The following is a 19,085-nucleotide window of genomic DNA, read 5'->3' on the forward strand; positions in this document are numbered from 1 at the left end:
TATTGAAAACTTTTTTTGAAAAGACAATTTTTTTCAATAATTTTCACTTTTAGTACGTAAAAAAACTTTCTTAGACAATGTTTAATAATGTTAGTTTCAAACAAAAAAAATTGAATTGTTTCGCAAAAATAAATTATTTTTCACTGTATGAAATGTCTTAGAAAAAATTTTTTGGAAAGACAATTTTTTTTCAATAATTTTCACTTTTAGTACGTAAAAAAACTTTCTTAGACAATTTTTAATGACGTTAGTTTCAAACAAAAAGAATTAGACAGTCTCGCAAAAAAAAATTATTTTTCACTGTATGAAATGTCTTAGAAAAATATTTTTGCAAAGACAATTTTTTTTCAATAATTTTCACTTTTAGTACGTAAAGAAACTTTCTTAGACAATTTTTAATGACGTTAGTTTCAAACAAAAAGAATTAGACAGTTTCGCAAAAAAAAATTATTTTTCACTGTATGAAATGTCTTAGAAAAATATTTTTGAAAAGAAAATTTTTTTCAATAATTTTCACTTTTAGTACGTAAAAAAATTTTCTTAGACAATTTTTAATGACGTTAGTTTCAAACAAAAAGAATTGGATAGTTTCGCAAAAAAAAATTACTTTTCACTGTATGAAATGTCTTAGAAAAATTTTTTTGAAAAGACAATTTTTTTTCAATAATTTTCACTTTTAGTACGTAAAAAAACTTGCTTAGACAATTTTTAATGACGTTAGTTTCAAACAAAAAGAATTAGACAGTTTCGCAAAAGAAAATTATTTTTCACTGTATGAAATGTCTTAGAAAAATTTTTGAAAATTTTTTTTTAAAAGAAAATTTTTTTCAATAATTTTCACTTTTAGTACGTAAAAAAAACTTTCTTAGACAATTTTTAATGACGTTAGTTTCAAACAAAAAGAATTGGATAGTTTCGCAAAAAAAAATTATTTTTCACTGTATGAAATGTCTTAGAAAAATATTTTTGAAAAGACAATATTTTCTTCAATAATTTTCACTTTTAGTACGTAATAAAACTTTCTTAGACAATTTTTAATGACGTTAGTTTTAAACAAAAAGAATTAGACAGTTTCGCAAAAAAAAATTATTTTTCATTGTATGAAATGTCTTAGAAAAGTTTTTTTGGAAAGACAATTTTTTTTCAATAATTTTCACTTTTAATACGTAAAAAAACTTTCTTAGACAATTTTTAATGACGTTAGTTTCAAACAAAAAGAATTGGATGATTTCGCAAAAAAAAATTATTTTTCACTGTATGAAATATCTTAGAAAAATTTTTTTGAAAAGACAATTTTTTTTCAATAATGTTCACTTTTAGTACGTAAAACAACTTTCTTAGACAATCTTTAATGACCTTAAATTCAAACAAAAAGGATTGGATAGTTTCGCAAAAAAAAATTATTTTTCACTGTATGAAATGTCCTATAAAAATAATTGAAAATTTTTTTGAAAAGACAATTTTTTTCAATAATTTTCACTTTTAGTACGTAAAAAAACTTTCTTAGACAATGTTTAATAATGTTAGTTTCAAACAAAAAAAATTGAATTGTTTCGCAAAAAAAAATTATTTTTCACTGTATGAAATGTCTTAGAAAAATTTTTTGGAAAGACAATTTTTTTTCAATAATTTTCACTTTTAGTACGTAAAAAAAATTTCTTAGACAATTTTTAATGACGTTAGTTTCAAACAAAAAGAATTAGACAGTTTCGCAAAAAAAAATTATTTTTCACTGTATGAAATGTCTTAGAAAAATATTTTTGCAAAGACAATTTTTTTTCAATAATTTTCACTTTTAGTACGTAAAAAAACTTTCTTAGACAATTTTTAATGACGTTAGTTTCAAACAAAAAGAATTAGACAGTTTCGCAAAAAAAAATTATTTTTCACTGTATGAAATGTCTTAGAAAAATTTTTGAAAATTTTTTTTTAAAAGAAAATTTTTTTCAATAATTTTCACTTTTAGTACGTAAAAAAAACTTTCTTAGACAATTTTTAATGACGTTAGTTTCAAACAAAAAGAATTGGATAGTTTCGCAAAAAAAAATTATTTTTCACTGTATGAAATGTCTTAGAAAAATATTTTTGAAAAGACAATATTTTCTTCAATAATTTTCACTTTTAGTACGTAATAAAACTTTCTTAGACAATTTTTAATGACGTTAGTTTTAAACAAAAAGAATTAGACAGTTTCGCAAAAAAAAATTATTTTTCATTGTATGAAATGTCTTAGAAAAGTTTTTTTGGAAAGACAATTTTTTTTCAATAATTTTCACTTTTAATACGTAAAAAAACTTTCTTAGACAATTTTTAATGACGTTAGTTTCAAACAAAAAGAATTGGATGATTTCGCAAAAAAAAATTATTTTTCACTGTATGAAATATCTTAGAAAAATTTTTTTGAAAAGACAATTTTTTTTCAATAATGTTCACTTTTAGTACGTAAAACAACTTTCTTAGACAATCTTTAATGACCTTAAATTCAAACAAAAAGAATTGGATAGTTTCGCAAAAAAAAATTATTTTTCACTGTATGAAATGTCCTATAAAAATAATTGAAAATTTTTTTGAAAAGACAATTTTTTTCAATAATTTTCACTTTTAGTACGTAAAAAAACTTTCTTAGACAATGTTTAATAATGTTAGTTTCAAACAAAAAAAATTGAATTGTTTCGCAAAAAAAAATTATTTTTCACTGTATGAAATGTCTTAGAAAAATTTTTTGGAAAGACAATTTTTTTTCAATAATTTTCACTTTTAGTACGTAAAAATACTTTCTTAGACAATTTTTAATGACGTTAGTTTCAAACAAAAAGAATTAGACAGTTTCGCAAAAAAAAATTATTTTTCACTGTATGAAATGTCTTAGAAAAATATTTTTGCAAAGACAATTTTTTTTCAATAATTTTCACTTTTAGTACGTAAAAAAACTTTCTTAGACAATTTTTAATGACGTTAGTTTCAAACAAAAAGAATTAGACAGTTTCGCAAAAAAAAATTATTTTTCACTGTATGAAATGTCTTAGAAAAATATTTTTGAAAAGAAAATTTTTTTCAATAATTTTCACTTTTAGTACGTAAAAAACTTTCTTAGACAATTTTTAATGACGTTAGTTTCAAACAAAAAGAATTGGATGGTTTCGCAAAAAAAAATTACTTTTCACTGTATGAAATGTCTTAGAAAAATTTTTTTGAAAAGACAATTTTTTTTCAATAATTTTCACTTTTAGTACGTAAAAAAACTTTCTTAGACAATTTTTAATGACGTTAGTTTCAAACAAAAAGAATTAGACAGTTTCGCAAAAGAAAATTATTTTTCACTGTATGAAATGTCTTAGAAAAGTTTTTGAAAATTTTTTTTTAAAAGAAAATTTTTTTCAATAATTTTCACTTTTAGTACGTAAAAAAAACTTTCTTAGACAATTTTTAATGACGTTAGTTTCAAACAAAAAGAATTGGATAGTTTCGCAAAAAAAAATTATTTTTCACTGTATGAAATGTCTTAGAAAAATATTTTTGAAAAGACAATTTTTCTTCAATAATTTTCACTTTTAGTACGTAATAAAACTTTCTTAGACAATTTTTAATGACGTTAGTTTTAAACAAAAAGAATTAGACAGTTTCGCAAAAAAAAATTATTTTTCATTGTATGAAATGTCTTAGAAAAGTTTTTTTGGAAAGACAATTTTTTTTCAATAATTTTCACTTTTAGTACGTAAAAAAACTTTCTTAGACAATTTTTAATGACGTTAGTGTCAAACAAAAAGAATTGGATGATTTCGCAAAAAAAAATTATTTTTCACTGTATGAAATATCTTAGAAAAATTTTTTTTAAAAGATAATTTTTTTTCAATAATGTTCACTTTTAGTACGTAAAACAACTTTCTTAGACAATCTTTAATGACCTTAAATTCAAACAAAAAGAATTGGATAGTTTCGCAAAAAAAAATTATTTTTCACTGTATGAAATGTCTTATAAAAATTATTGAAAATTTTTTTTGAAAAGACAATTTTTTTCAATAATTTTCACTTTTAGTACGTAAAAAAACTTTCTTAGACAATGTTTAATAATGTTAGTTTCAAACAAAAAAAATTGAATTGTTTCGCAAAAAAAAATTATTTTTCACTGTATGAAATGTCTTAGAAAAGATTTTTTGGAAAGACAATTTTTTTTCAATAATTTTCACTTTTAGTACGTAAAAATACTTTCTTAGACAATTTTTAATGACGTTAGTTTCAAACAAAAAGAATTAGACAGTTTCGCAAATAAAAATTATTTTTCACTGTATGAAATGTCTTAGAAATGTTTTTTTGAAAAGACACTTTTTTTTCAATAATTTTCACTTTTAGTACGTAAAAAAACTTTCTTAGACAATTTTTAATGACGTTAGTTTCAAACAAAAAGAATTAGACAATTTCGCAAAAAAAATTATTTTTCACTGTATGAATGGTCTTAGAAAAATTTTTGAAAATTTTTTTTGAAAAGAAAATTTTTTTCAATAATTTTCACTTTTAGTACGTAAAAAAACTTTCTTAGACAATTTTTAATGACGTTAGTTTCAAACAAAAAGAATTAGACAGTTTCGCAAATAAAAATTATTTTTCACTGTATGAAATGTCTTAGAAAAGTTTTTTTGAAAAGACACTTTTTTTTCAATAATTTTCACTTTTAGTACGTAAAAAAACTTTCTTAGACAATTTTTAATGACGTTAGTTTCAAACAAAAAGAATTAGACAATTTCGCAAAAAAAATTATTTTTCACTGTATGAATGGTCTTAGAAAAATTTTTGAAAATTTTTTTTGAAAAGAAAATTTTTTTCAATAATTTTCACTTTTAGTACGTAAAAAAACTTTCTTAGACAATTTTTAATGACGTTAGTTTCAAACAAAAAGAATTGGATAGTTTCGCAAAAAAAAAATATTTTTCACTGTATGAAATGTCTTAGAAAAGATTTTTTGGAAAGACAATTTTTTTTCAATAATTTTCACTTTTAGTACGTAAAAAAACTTTCTTAGACAATTTTTAATGACGTTAGTTTCAAACAAAAAGAATTAGACAGTCTCGCAAAAAAAAATTATTTTTCACTGTATGAAATGTCTTAGAAAAATATTTTTGCAAAGACAATTTTTTTTCAATAATTTTCACTTTTAGTACGTAAAGAAACTTTCTTAGACAATTTTTAATGACGTTAGTTTCAAACAAAAAGAATTAGACAGTTTCGCAAAAAAAAATTATTTTTCACTGTATGAAATGTCTTAGAAAAGTTTTTTTGGAAAGACAATTTTTTTTCAATAATTTTCACTTTTAGTACGTAAAAAAACTTTCTTAGACAATTTTTAATGACGTTAGTTTCAAACAAAAAGAATTAGACAGTTTCGCAAAAAAAAATTATTTTTCACTGTATGAAATGTCTTAGAAAAATATTTTTGAAAAGAAAATTTTTTTCAATAATTTTCACTTTTAGTACGTAAAAAAACTTTCTTAGACAATTTTTAATGACGTTAGTTTCAAACAAAAAGAATTAGACAGTTTCGCAAAAAAAAATTATTTTTCACTGTATGAAATGTCTTAGAAAAATTTTTGAAAATTTTTTTTTAAAAGAAAATTTTTTTCAATAATTTTCACTTTTAGTACGTAAAAAAAACTTTCTTAGACAATTTTTAATGACGTTAGTTTCAAACAAAAAGAATTGGATAGTTTCGCAAAAAAAAATTATTTTTCACTGTATGAAATGTCTTAGAAAAATATTTTTGAAAAGACAATTTTTCTTCAATAATTTTCACTTTTAGTACGTAAAAAAACTTTCTTAGACAATTTTTAATGACGTTAGTTTTAAACAAAAAGAATTAGACAGTTTCGCAAAAAAAATTATTTTTCATTGTATGAAATGTCTTAGAAAAGTTTTTTTGGAAAGACAATTTTTTTTCAATAATTTTCACTTTTAGTACGTAAAAAAACTTTCTTAGACAAATTTTAATGACGTTAGTTTCAAACAAAAAGAATTAGACAGTTTCGCAAAAAAAAATTATTTTTCACTGTATGAAATGTCTTAGAAAAATTTTTGAAAATTTTTTTTTAAAAGAAAATTTTTTTCAATAATTTTCACTTTTAGTACGTAAAAAAACTTTCTTAGACAATTTTTAATGACGTTAGTTTCAAACAAAAAGAATTAGACAGTTTCGCAAAAACAAATTATTTTTCACTGTATGAAATGTCTTAGAAAATTTTTTTGAAAAGACAATTTTTTTTCAATAATTTTCACTTTTAGTACGTAAAAAAACTTTCTTAGACAATTTTTAATGACGTTAGTTTCAAACAAAAAGAATTAGACAGTTTCGCAAAAAAAAATTATTTTTCACTGTATGAAATGTCTTAGAAAAATATTTTTGAAAAGACAATTTTTCTTCAATAATTTTCACTTTTAGTACGTAAAAAAACTTTCTTAGACAATTTTTAATGACGTTAGTTTCAAACAAAAAGAATTGAATTGTTTCGCGAAAAAAAATTATTTTTCACTGTATGAAATGCCTTAGAAAAATTTTTTGGAAAGACAATTTTTTTTCAATAATTTTCACTTTTAGTACGTAAAAATACTTTCTTAGACAATTTTTAATGACGTTAGTTTCAAACAAAAAGAATTAGACAGTTTCGCAAAAAAAAATTATTTTTCACTGTATGAAATGTCTTAGAAAAATATTTTTGCAAAGACAATTTTTTTTCAATAATTTTCACTTTTAGTACGTAAAAAAACTTTCTTAGACAATTTTTAATGACGTTAGTTTCAAACAAAAAGAATTAGACAGTTTCGCAAAAAAAAATTATTTTTCACTGTATGAAATGTCTTAGAAAAATATTTTTGAAAAGAAAATTTTTTTCAATAATTTTCACTTTTAGTACGTAAAAAACTTTCTTAGACAATTTTTAATGACGTTAGTTTCAAACAAAAAGAATTGGATAGTTTCGCAAAAAAAAATTACTTTTCACTGTATGAAATGTCTTAGAAAAATTTTTTTGAAAAGACAATTTTTTTTCAATAATTTTCACTTTTAGTACGTAAAAAAACTTTCTTAGACAATTTTTAATGACGTTAGTTTCAAACAAAAAGAATTAGACAGTTTCGCAAAAGAAAATTATTTTTCACTGTATGAAATGTCTTAGAAAAGTTTTTGAAAATTTTTTTTTAAAAGAAAATTTTTTTCAATAATTTTCACTTTTAGTACGTAAAAAAAACTTTCTTAGACAATTTTTAATGACGTTAGTTTCAAACAAAAAGAATTGGATAGTTTCGCAAAAAAAAATTATTTTTCACTGTATGAAATGTCTTAGAAAAATATTTTTGAAAAGACAATTTTTCTTCAATAATTTTCACTTTTAGTACGTAATAAAACTTTCTTAGACAATTTTTAATGACGTTAGTTTTAAACAAAAAGAATTAGACAGTTTCGCAAAAAAAAATTATTTTTCATTGTATGAAATGTCTTAGAAAAGTTTTTTTGGAAAGACAATTTTTTTTCAATAATTTTCACTTTTAGTACGTAAAAAAACTTTCTTAGACAATTTTTAATGACGTTAGTGTCAAACAAAAAGAATTGGATGATTTCGCAAAAAAAAATTATTTTTCACTGTATGAAATATCTTAGAAAAATTTTTTTGAAAAGATAATTTTTTTTCAATAATGTTCACTTTTAGTACGTAAAACAACTTTCTTAGACAATTTTTAATGACGTTAGTTTCAAACAAAAAGAATTGGATAGTTTCGCAAAAAAAAATTATTTTTCACTGTATGAAATGTCTTATAAAAATTATTGAAAATTTTTTTTGAAAAGACAATTTTTTTCAATAATTTTCACTTTTAGTACGTAAAAAAACTTTCTTAGACAATGTTTAATAATGTTAGTTTCAAACAAAAAAAATTGAATTGTTTCGCAAAAAAAAATTATTTTTCACTGTATGAAATGTCTTAGAAAAGATTTTTTGGAAAGACAATTTTTTTTCAATAATTTTCACTTTTAGTACGTAAAAATACTTTCTTAGACAATTTTTAATGACGTTAGTTTCAAACAAAAAGAATTAGACAGTTTCGCAAAAAAAAATTATTTTTCACTGTATGAAATGTCTTAGAAAAATTATTTTGAAAAGAAAATTTTTTTTCAATAGTTTTCACTTTTAGTACGTAAAAAAACTTTCTTAGACAATTTTTAATGACGTTAGTTTCAAACAAAAAGAATTAGACAGTTTCGCAAATAAAAATTATTTTTCACTGTATGAAATGTCTTAGAAAAGTTTTTTTGAAAAGACACTTCTTTTTCAATAATTTTCACTTTTAGTACGTAAAAAAACTTTCTTAGACAATTTTTAATGACGTTAGTTTCAAACAAAAAGAATTAGACAATTTCGCAAAAAAAATTATTTTTCACTGTATGAATGGTCTTAGAAAAATTTTTGAAAATTTTTTTTGAAAATAAAATTTTTTTCAATAATTTTCACTTTTAGTACGTAAAAAAACTTTCTTAGACAATTTTTAATGACGTTAGTTTCAAACAAAAAGAATTGGATAGTTTCGCAAAAAAAAAATATTTTTCACTGTATGAAATGTCTTAGAAAAGATTTTTTGGAAAGACAATTTTTTTTCAATAATTTTCACTTTTAGTACGTAAAAAAACTTTCTTAGACAATTTTTAATGACGTTAGTTTCAAACAAAAAGAATTAGACAGTCTCGCAAAAAAAAATTATTTTTCACTGTATGAAATGTCTTAGAAAAATATTTTTGCAAAGACAATTTTTTTTCAATAATTTTCACTTTTAGTACGTAAAGAAACTTTCTTAGACAATTTTTAATGACGTTAGTTTCAAACAAAAAGAATTAGACAGTTTCGCAAAAAAAAATTATTTTTCACTGTATGAAATGTCTTAGAAAAGTTTTTTTGGAAAGACAATTTTTTTTCAATAATTTTCACTTTTAGTACGTAAAAAAACTTTCTTAGACAATTTTTAATGACGTTAGTTTCAAACAAAAAGAATTAGACAGTTTCGCAAAAAAAAATTATTTTTCACTGTATGAAATGTCTTAGAAAAATTTTTTTGAAAAGAAAATTTTTTTCAATAATTTTCACTTTTAGTACGTAAAAAAACTTTCTTAGACAATTTTTAATGACGTTAGTTTCAAACAAAAAGAATTGGATAGTTTCGCAAAAAAAAATTACTTTTCACTGTATGAAATGTCGTAGAAAAATTTTTTTGAAAAGACAATTTTTTTTCAATAATTTTCACTTTTAGTACGTAAAAAAACTTTCTTAGACAATTTTTAATGACGTTAGTTTCAAACAAAAAGAATTAGACAGTTTCGCAAAAGAAAATTATTTTTCACTGTATGAAATGTCTTAGAAAAATTTTTGAAAATTTTTTTTTAAAAGAAAATTTTTTTCAATAATTTTCACTTTTAGTACGTAAAAAAAACTTTCTTAGACAATTTTTAATGACGTTAGTTTCAAACAAAAAGAATTGGATAGTTTCGCAAATAAAAATTATTTTTCACTGTATGAAATGTCTTAGAAAAATATTTTTGAAAAGACAATTTTTCTTCAATAATTTTCACTTTGAGTACGTAAAAAAACTTTCTTAGACAATTTTTAATGACGTTAGTTTTAAACAAAAAGAATTAGACAGTTTCGCAAAAAAAATTATTTTTCATTGTATGAAATGTCTTAGAAAAGTTTTTTTGGAAAGACAATTTTTTTTCAATAATTTTCACTTTTAGTACGTAAAAAAACTTTCTTAGACAAATTTTAATGACGTTAGTTTCAAACAAAAAAAATTAGACAGTCTCGCAAAAAAAAATTATTTTTCACTGTATGAAATGTCTTAGAAAAATTTTTGAAAATTTTTTTTTAAAAGAAAATTTTTTTCAATAATTTTCACTTTTAGTACGTAAAAAAACTTTCTTAGACAATTTTTAATGACGTTAGTTTCAAACAAAAAGAATTAGACAGTTTCGCAAAAACAAATTATTTTTCACTGTATGAAATGTCTTAGAAAATTTTTTTGAAAAGACAATTTTTTTTCAATAATTTTCACTTTTAGTACGTAAAAAAACTTTCTTAGACAATTTTTAATGACGTTAGTTTCAAACAAAAAGAATTAGACAGTTTCGCAAAAAAAAATTATTTTTCACTGTATGAAATGTCTTAGAAAAATATTTTTGAAAAGACAATTTTTCTTCAATAATTTTCACTTTTAGTACGTAAAAAAACTTTCTTAGACAATTTTTAATGACGTTAGTTTCAAACAAAAAGAATTAGACAGTTTCGCAAAAAAAAATTATTTTTCACTGTATGAAATGTCTTAGAAAAATTTTTGAAAATTTATTTCGAAAAGAAAATTTTTTTCAATAATTTTCACTTTTAGTACGTAAAAAAACTTTCTTAGACAATTTTTAATGACGTTAGTTTCAAACAAAAAGAATTGGATAGTTTCGCAAAAAAAAATTATTTTTAACTGTATGAAATGTCTTAGAAAATTTTTTTTGAAAAGAAAATTTTTTTCAATCATTTTCACTTTTAGTACGTAAAAAAACTTTCTTAGACAATTTTTAATGACGTTAGTTTCAAACAAAAAGAATTAGACAATTTCGCAAAAAAAATTATTTTTCACTGTATGAATGGTCTTAGAAAAATTTTTGAAAATTTTTTTTGAAAAGAAAATTTTTTTCAATAATTTTCACTTTTAGTACGTAAAAAAACTTTCTTAGACAATTTTTAATGACGTTAGTTTCAAACAAAAAGAATTGGATAGTTTCGCAAAAATAATTATTTTTCACTGTATGAAATGTCTTAGAAAAATATTTTTGAAAAGACAATTTTTCTTCAATAATTTTCACTTTTAGTACGTAATCAAACTTTCTTAGACAATTTTTAATGACGTTAGTTTTAAACAAAAAGAATTAGACAGTTTCGCAAAAAAAATTATTTTTCATTGTATGAAATGTCTTAGAAAAGTTTTTTTGGAAAGACAATTTTTTTTCAATAATTTTCACTTTTAGTACGTAAAAAAACTTTCTTAGACAATTTTTAATGACGTTAGTTTCAAACAAAAAGAATTAGACAGTTTCGCAAAAAAAAATTATTTTTCACTGTATGAAATGTCTTAGAAAAATATTTTTGAAAAGACAATTTTTCTTCAATAATTTTCACTTTTAGTACGTAAAAAAACTTTCTTAGACAATTTTTAATGACGTTAGTTTCAAACAAAAAGAATTAGACAGTTTCGCAAAAAAAAATTATTTTTCACTGTATGAAATGTCTTAGAAAAATTTTTGAAAATTTATTTCGAAAAGACAATTTTTTTCAATAATTTTCACTTTTAGTACGTAAAAAAACTTTCTTAGACAATTTTTAATGACGTTAGTTTCAAACAAAAAGAATTGGATAGTTTCGCAAAAAAAAATTATTTTTCACTGTATGAAATGTCTTAGAAAATTTTTTTTGAAAAGAAAGTTTTTTTCAATCATTTTCACTTTTAGTACGTAAAAAAACTTTCTTAGACAATTTTTAATGACGTTAGTTTCAAACAAAAAGAATTAGACAGTCTCGCAAAAAAAAATTATTTTTCACTGTATGAAATGTCTTAGAAAAATATTTTTGAAAAGACAATTTTTTTTCAATAATTTTCACTTTTAGTACGTAAAGCAACTTTCTTAGACAATTTTTAATGACGTTAGTTTCAAACAAAAAGAATTAGACAGTTTCGCAAAAAAAAATTATTTTTCACTGTATGAAATGTCTTAGAAAAGTTTTTTTGGAAAGACAATTTTTTTTCAATAATTTTCACTTTTAGTACGTAAAAAAACTTTCTTAGACAATTTTTAATGACGTTAGTTTCAAACAAAAAGAATTAGACAGTTTCGCAAAAAAAAATTATTTTTCACTGTATGAAATGTCTTAGAAAAATATTTTTGAAAAGAAAATTTTTTTCAATAATTTTCACTTTTAGTACGTAAAAAAACTTTCTTAGACAATTTTTAATGACGTTAGTTTCAAACAAAAAGAATTGGATAGTTTCGCAAAAAAAAATTATTTTTCACTGTATGAAATGTCTTAGAAAAATTTTTTTGAAAAGACAATTTTTTTCAATAATTTTCACTTTTAGTACGTAAAAAAACTTTCTTAGACAATTTTTTATGACGTTAGTTTCAAACAAAAAGAATTAGACAGTTTCGCAAAAAAAATTATTTTTCACTGTATGAAATGTCTTAGAAAATTTTTTTAAAAAGACAATTTTTTTTCAATAATTTTCACTTTTAGTACGTAAAAAAACTTTCTTAGACAAATTTTAATGACGTTAGTTTCAAACAAAAAGAATTAGACAGTTTCGCAAAAAAAAATTATTTTTCACTGTATGAAATGTCTTAGAAAAATTTTTGAAAATTTTTTTTTAAAAGACAATTTTTTTCAATAATTTTCACTTTTAGTACGTAAAAAAACTTTCTTAGACAATTTTTAATGACGTTAGTTTCAAACAAAAAGAATTAGACTGTTTCGCAAAAACAAATTATTTTTCACTGTATGAAATGTCTTAGAAAATTTTTTTGAAAAGACAATTTTTTTTCAATAATTTTCACTTTTAGTACGTAAAAAAACTTTCTTAGACAATTTTTAATGACGTTAGTTTCAAACAAAAAGAATTAGACAGTTTCGCAAAAAAAAATTATTTTTCACTGCATGAAATGTCTTAGAAAAATATTTTTGAAAAGACAATTTTTTTCAATAATTTTCACTTTTAGTACGTAAAAAAACTTTCTTAGACAATTTTTAATGACGTTAGTTTCAAAAAAATAGAATTAGACAGTTTCGCAAAAAAAAATTATTTTTCACTGTATGAAATGTCTTAGAAAAATTTTTGAAAATTTATTTCGAAAAGAAAATTTTTTTCAATAATTTTCACTTTTAGTACGTAAAAAAACTTTCTTAGACAATTTTTAATGACGTTAGTTTCAAACAAAAAGAATTAGACTGTTTCGCAAAAACAAATTATTTTTCACTGTATGAAATGTCTTAGAAAATTTTTTTGAAAAGACAATTTTTTTTCAATAATTTTCACTTTTAGTACGTAAAAAAACTTTCTTAGACAATTTTTAATGACGTTAGTTTCAAACAAAAAGAATTAGACAGTTTCGCAAAAAAAAATTATTTTTCACTGTATGAAATGTCTTAGAAAAATATTTTTGAAAAGACAATTTTTTTCAATAATTTTCACTTTTAGTACGTAAAAAAACTTTCTTAGACAATTTTTAATGACGTTAGTTTCAAAAAAAAAGAATTAGACAGTTTCGCAAAAAAAAATTATTTTTCACTGTATGAAATGTCTTAGAAAAATTTTTGAAAATTTATTTCGAAAAGAAAATTTTTTTCAATAATTTTCACTTTTAGTACGTAAAAAAACTTTCTTAGACAATTTTTAATGACGTTAGTTTCAAACAAAAAGAATTGGATAGTTTCGCAAAAAAAAATTATTTTTCACTGTATGAAATGTCTTAGAAAATTTTTTTTGAAAAGAAAATTTTTTTCAATAATTTTCACTTTTAGTACGTAAAACAACTTTCTTAGACAATTTTTAATGACGTTAGTTTCAAACAAAAAGAATTAGACAATTTCGCAAAAAAAAATTATTTTTCACTGTATGAATGGTCTTAGAAAAATTTTTGAAAATTTTTTTTGAAAAGAAAATTTTTTTCAATAATTTTCACTTTTAGTACGTAAAACAACTTTCTTAGACAATTTTTAATGACGTTAGTTTCAAACAAAAAGAATTGGATAGTTTCGCAAAAAAAAAATATTTTTCACTGTATGAAATGTCTTAGAAAAGATTTTTTGGAAAGACAATTTTTTTTCAATAATTTTCACTTTTTGTACGTAAAAAAACTTTCTTAGACAATTTTTAATGACGTTAGTTTCAAACAAAAAGAATTAGACAGTCTCGCAAAAAAAAATTATTTTTCACTGTATGAAATGTCTTAGAAAAATATTTTTGCAAAGACAATTTTTTTTCAATAATTTTCACTTTTAGTACGTAAAGAAACTTTCTTAGACAATTTTTAATGACGTTAGTTTCAAACAAAAAGAATTAGACAGTTTCGCAAAAAAGAATTATTTTTCACTGTATGAAATGTCTTAGAAAAGTTTTTTTGGAAAGACAATTTTTTTTCAATAATTTTCACTTTTAGTACGTAAAAAAACTTTCTTAGACAATTTTTAATGACGTTAGTTTCAAACAAAAAGAATTAGACAGTTTCGCAAAAAAAAATTATTTTTCACTGTATGAAATGTCTTAGAAAAATATTTTTGAAAAGAAAATTTTTTTCAATAATTTTCACTTTTAGTACGTAAAAAAACTTTCTTAGACAATTTTTAATGACGTTAGTTTCAAACAAAAAGAATTGGATAGTTTCGCAAAAAAAAATCACTTTTCACTGTATGAAATGTCTTAGAAAATTTTTTTGAAAAGACAATTTTTTTTCAATAATTTTCACTTTTAGTACGTAAAAAAACTTTCTTAGACAATTTTTAATGACGTTAGTTTCAAACAAAAAGAATTAGACAGTTTCGCAAAAGAAAATTATTTTTCACTGTATGAAATGTCTTAGAAAAATTTTTGAAAATTTTTTTTTAAAAGAAAATTTTTTTCAATAATTTTCACTTTTAGTACGTAAAAAAAACTTTCTTAGACAATTTTTAATGACGTTAGTTTCAAACAAAAAGAATTGGATAGTTTCGCAAAAAAAAAATATTTTTCACTGTATGAAATGTCTTAGAAAAATATTTTTGAAAAGACAATTTTTCTTCAATAATTTTCACTTTTAGTACGTAATAAAACTTTCTTAGACAATTTTTAATGACGTTAGTTTTAAACAAAAAGAATTAGACAGTTTCGCAAAAAAAATTATTTTTCATTGTATGAAATGTCTTAGAAAAGTTTTTTTGAAAGACAATTTTTTTTCAATAATTTTCACTTTTAGTACGTAAAAAAACTTTCTTAGACAATTTTTAATGACGTTAGTTTCAAACAAAAAGAATTAGACAGTTTCGCAAAAAAAAATTATTTTTCACTGTATGAAATGTCTTAGAAAAATATTTTTGAAAAGACAATTTTTCTTCAATAATTTTCACTTTTAGTACGTAAAAAAACTTTCTTAGACAATTTTTAATGACGTTAGTTTCAAACAAAAAGAATTAGACAGTTTCGCAAAAAAAAATTATTTTTCACTGTATGAAATGTCTTAGAAAAATTTTTGAAAATTTATTTCGAAAAGAAAATTTTTTTCAATAATTTTCACTTTTAGTACGTAAAAAAACTTTCTTAGACAATTTTTAATGACGTTAGTTTCAAACAAAAAGAATTGGATAGTTTCGCAAAAAAAAATTATTTTTCACTGTATGAAATGTCTTAGAAAATTTTTTTTTGAAAAGAAAGTTTTTTTCAATCATTTTCACTTTTAGTATGTAAAAAAACTTTCTTAGACAATTTTTAATGACGTTAGTTTCAAACAAAAAGAATTAGACAATTTCGCAAAAAAAAATTATTTTTCACTGTATGAATGGTCTTAGAAAAATTTTTGAAAATTTTTTTTGAAAAGAAAATTTTTTTCAATAATTTTCACTTTTAGTACGTAAAAAAACTTTCTTAGACAATTTTTAATGACGTTAGTTTGAAACAAAAAGAATTGGATAGTTTCGCAAAAAAAATATATTTTTCACTGTATGAAATGTCTTAGAAAAGATTTTTTGGAAAGACAATTTTTTTTCAATAATTTTCACTTTTAGTACGTAAAAAAACTTTCTTAGACAATTTTTAATGACGTTAGTTTCAAACAAAAAGAATTAGACAGTCTCGCAAAAAAAAATTATTTTTCACTGTATGAAATGTCTTAGAAAAATATTTTTGCAAAGACAATTTTTTTTCAATAATTTTCACTTTTAGTACGTAAAGAAACTTTCTTAGACAATTTTTAATGACGTTAGTTTCAAACAAAAAGAATTAGACAGTTTCGCAAAAAAAAACTATTTTTCACTGTATGAAATGTCTTAGAAAAGTTTTTTTGGAAAGACAATTTTTTTTCAATAATTTTCACTTTTAGTACGTAAAAAAACTTTCTTAGACAATTTTTAATGACGTTAGTTTCAAACAAAAAGAATTAGACAGTTTCGCAAAAAAAAATTATTTTTCACTGTATGAAATGTCTTAGAAAAATATTTTTGAAAAGAAAATTTTTTTCAATAATTTTCACTTTTAGTACGTAAAAAAACTTTCTTAGACAATTTTTAATGACGTTAGTTTCAAACAAAAAGAATTGGATAGTTTCGCAAAAAAAAATCACTTTTCACTGTATGAAATGTCGTAGAAAAATTTTTGAAAAGACAATTTTTTTTCAATAATTTTCACTTTTAGTACGTAAAAAAACTTTCTTAGACAATTTTTAATGACGTTAGTTTCAATCAAAAAGAATTAGACAGTTTCGCAAAAGAAAATTATTTTTCACTGTATGAAATGTCTTAGAAAAATTTTTGAAAATTTTTTTTTAAAAGAAAATTTTTTTCAATAATTTTCACTTTTAGTACGTAAAAAAAACTTTCTTAGACAATTTTTAATGACGTTAGTTTCAAACAAAAAGAATTGGATAGTTTCACAAAAAAAAATTATTTTTCACTGTATGAAATGTCTTAGAAAAATTTTTGAAAATTTTTTTTTAAAAGAAAATTTTTTTCAATAATTTTCACTTTTAGTACGTAAAAAAAACTTTCTTAGACAATTTTTAATGACGTTAGTTTCAAACAAAAAGAATTGGATAGTTTCGCAAAAAAAAATTATTTTTCACTGTATGAAATGTCTTAGAAAAGATTTTTTGGAAAGACAATTTTTTTTCAATAATTTTCACTTTTAGTACGTAAAAAAACTTTCTTAGACAATTTTTAATGACGTTAGTTTCAAACAAAAAGAATTAGACAGTCTCGCAAAAAAAAATTATTTTTCACTGTATGAAATGTCTTAGAAAAATATTTTTGCAAAGACAATTTTTTTTCAATAATTTTCACTTTTAGTACGTAAAAAAACTTTCTTAGACAAATTTTAATGACGTTAGTTTCAAACAAAAAGAATTAGACAGTTTCGCAAAAAAAAATTATTTTTCACTGTATGAAATGTCTTAGAAGAATTTTTGAAAATTTTTTTTTAAAAGACAATTTTTTTCAATAATTTTCACTTTTAGTACGTAAAAAAACTTTCTTAGACAATTTTTAATGACGTTAGTTTCAAACAAAAAGAATTAGACTGTTTCGCAAAAACAAATTATTTTTCACTGTATGAAATGTCTTAGAAAATTTTTTTGAAAAGACAATTTTTTTTCAATAATTTTCACTTTTAGTACATAAAAAAACTTTCTTAGACAATTTTTAATGACGTTAGTTTCAAACAAAAAGAATTAGACAGTTTCGCAAAAAAAAATTATTTTTCACTGTATGAAATGTCTTAGAAAAATATTTTTGAAAAGACAATTTTTTTCAATAATTTTCACTTTTAGTACGTAAAAAAACTTTCTTAGACAATTTTTAATGACGTTAGTTTCAAAAAAAAAGAATTAGACAGTTTCGCAAAAAAAAATTATTTTTCACTGTATGAAATGTCTTAGAAAAATTTTTGAAAATTTATTTCGAAAAGAAAATTTTTTTCAATAATTTTCACTTTTAGTACGTAAAAAAACTTTCTTAGACAATTTTTAATGACGTTAGTTTCAAATAAAAGAATTGGATAGTTTCGCAAAAAAAAATTATTTTTCACTGTATGAAATGTCTTAGAAAATTTTTTTTGAAAAGAAAATTTTTTTCAATCATTTTCACTTTTAGTACGTAAAAAAACTTTCTTAGACAATTTTTAATGACGTTAGTTTCAAACAAAAAGAATTAGACAATTTCGCAAAAAAAATTATTTTTCACTGTATGAATGGTCTTAGAAAAATTTTTGAAAATTTTTTTTGAAAAGAAAATTTTTTTCAATAATTTTCACTTTTAGTACGTAAAACAACTTTCTTAGACAATTTTTAATGACGTTAGTTTCAAACAAAAAGAATTGGATAGTTTCGCAAAAAAAAAATATTTTTCACTGTATGAAATGTCTTAGAAAAGATTTTTTGGAAAGACAATTTTTTTTCAATAATTTTCACTTTTTGTACGTAAAAAAACTTTCTTAGACAATTTTTAATGACGTTAGTTTCAAACAAAAAGAATTAGACAGTCTCGCAAAAAAAAATTATTTTTCACTGTATGAAATGTCTTAGAAAAATATTTTTGCAAAGACAATTTTTTTTCAATAATTTTCACTTTTAGTACGTAAAGAAACTTTCTTAGACAATTTTTAATGACGTTAGTTTCAAACAAAAAGAATTAGACAGTTTCGCAAAAAAGAATTATTTTTCACTGTATGAAATGTCTTAGAAAAGTTTTTTTGGAAAGACAATTTTTTTTCAATAATTTTCACTTTTAGTACGTAAAAAAACTTTCTTAGACAATTTTTAATGACGTTAGTTTCAAACAAAAAGAATTAGACAGTTTCGCAAAAAAAAATTATTTTTCACTGTATGAAATGTCTTAGAAAAATATTTTTGAAAAGAAAATTTTTTTCAATAATTTTCACTTTTAGTACGTAAAAAAACTTTCTTAGACAATTTTTAATGACGTTAGTTTCAAACAAAAAGAATTGGATAGTTTCGCAAAAAAAAATCACTTTTCACTGTATGAAATGTCTTAGAAAATTTTTTTGAAAAGACAATTTTTTTTCAATAATTTTCACTTTTAGTACGTAAAAAAACTTTCTTAGACAATTTTTAATGACGTTAGTTTCAAACAAAAAAAATTAGACAGTTTCGCAAAAGAAAATTATTTTTCACTGTATGAAATGTCTTAGAAAAATTTTTGAAAATTTTTCTTTAAAAGAAAATTTTTTTCAATAATTTTCACTTTTAGTACGTAAAAAAAACTTTCTTAGACAATTTTTAATGACGTTAGTTTCAAACAAAAAGAATTGGATAGTTTCGCAAA

This window comes from Aplidium turbinatum, chromosome 7, assembly GCF_918807975.1.
Source record: "Aplidium turbinatum chromosome 7, kaAplTurb1.1, whole genome shotgun sequence".
NCBI classification, from domain to species: domain Eukaryota; kingdom Metazoa; phylum Chordata; class Ascidiacea; order Aplousobranchia; family Polyclinidae; genus Aplidium; species Aplidium turbinatum.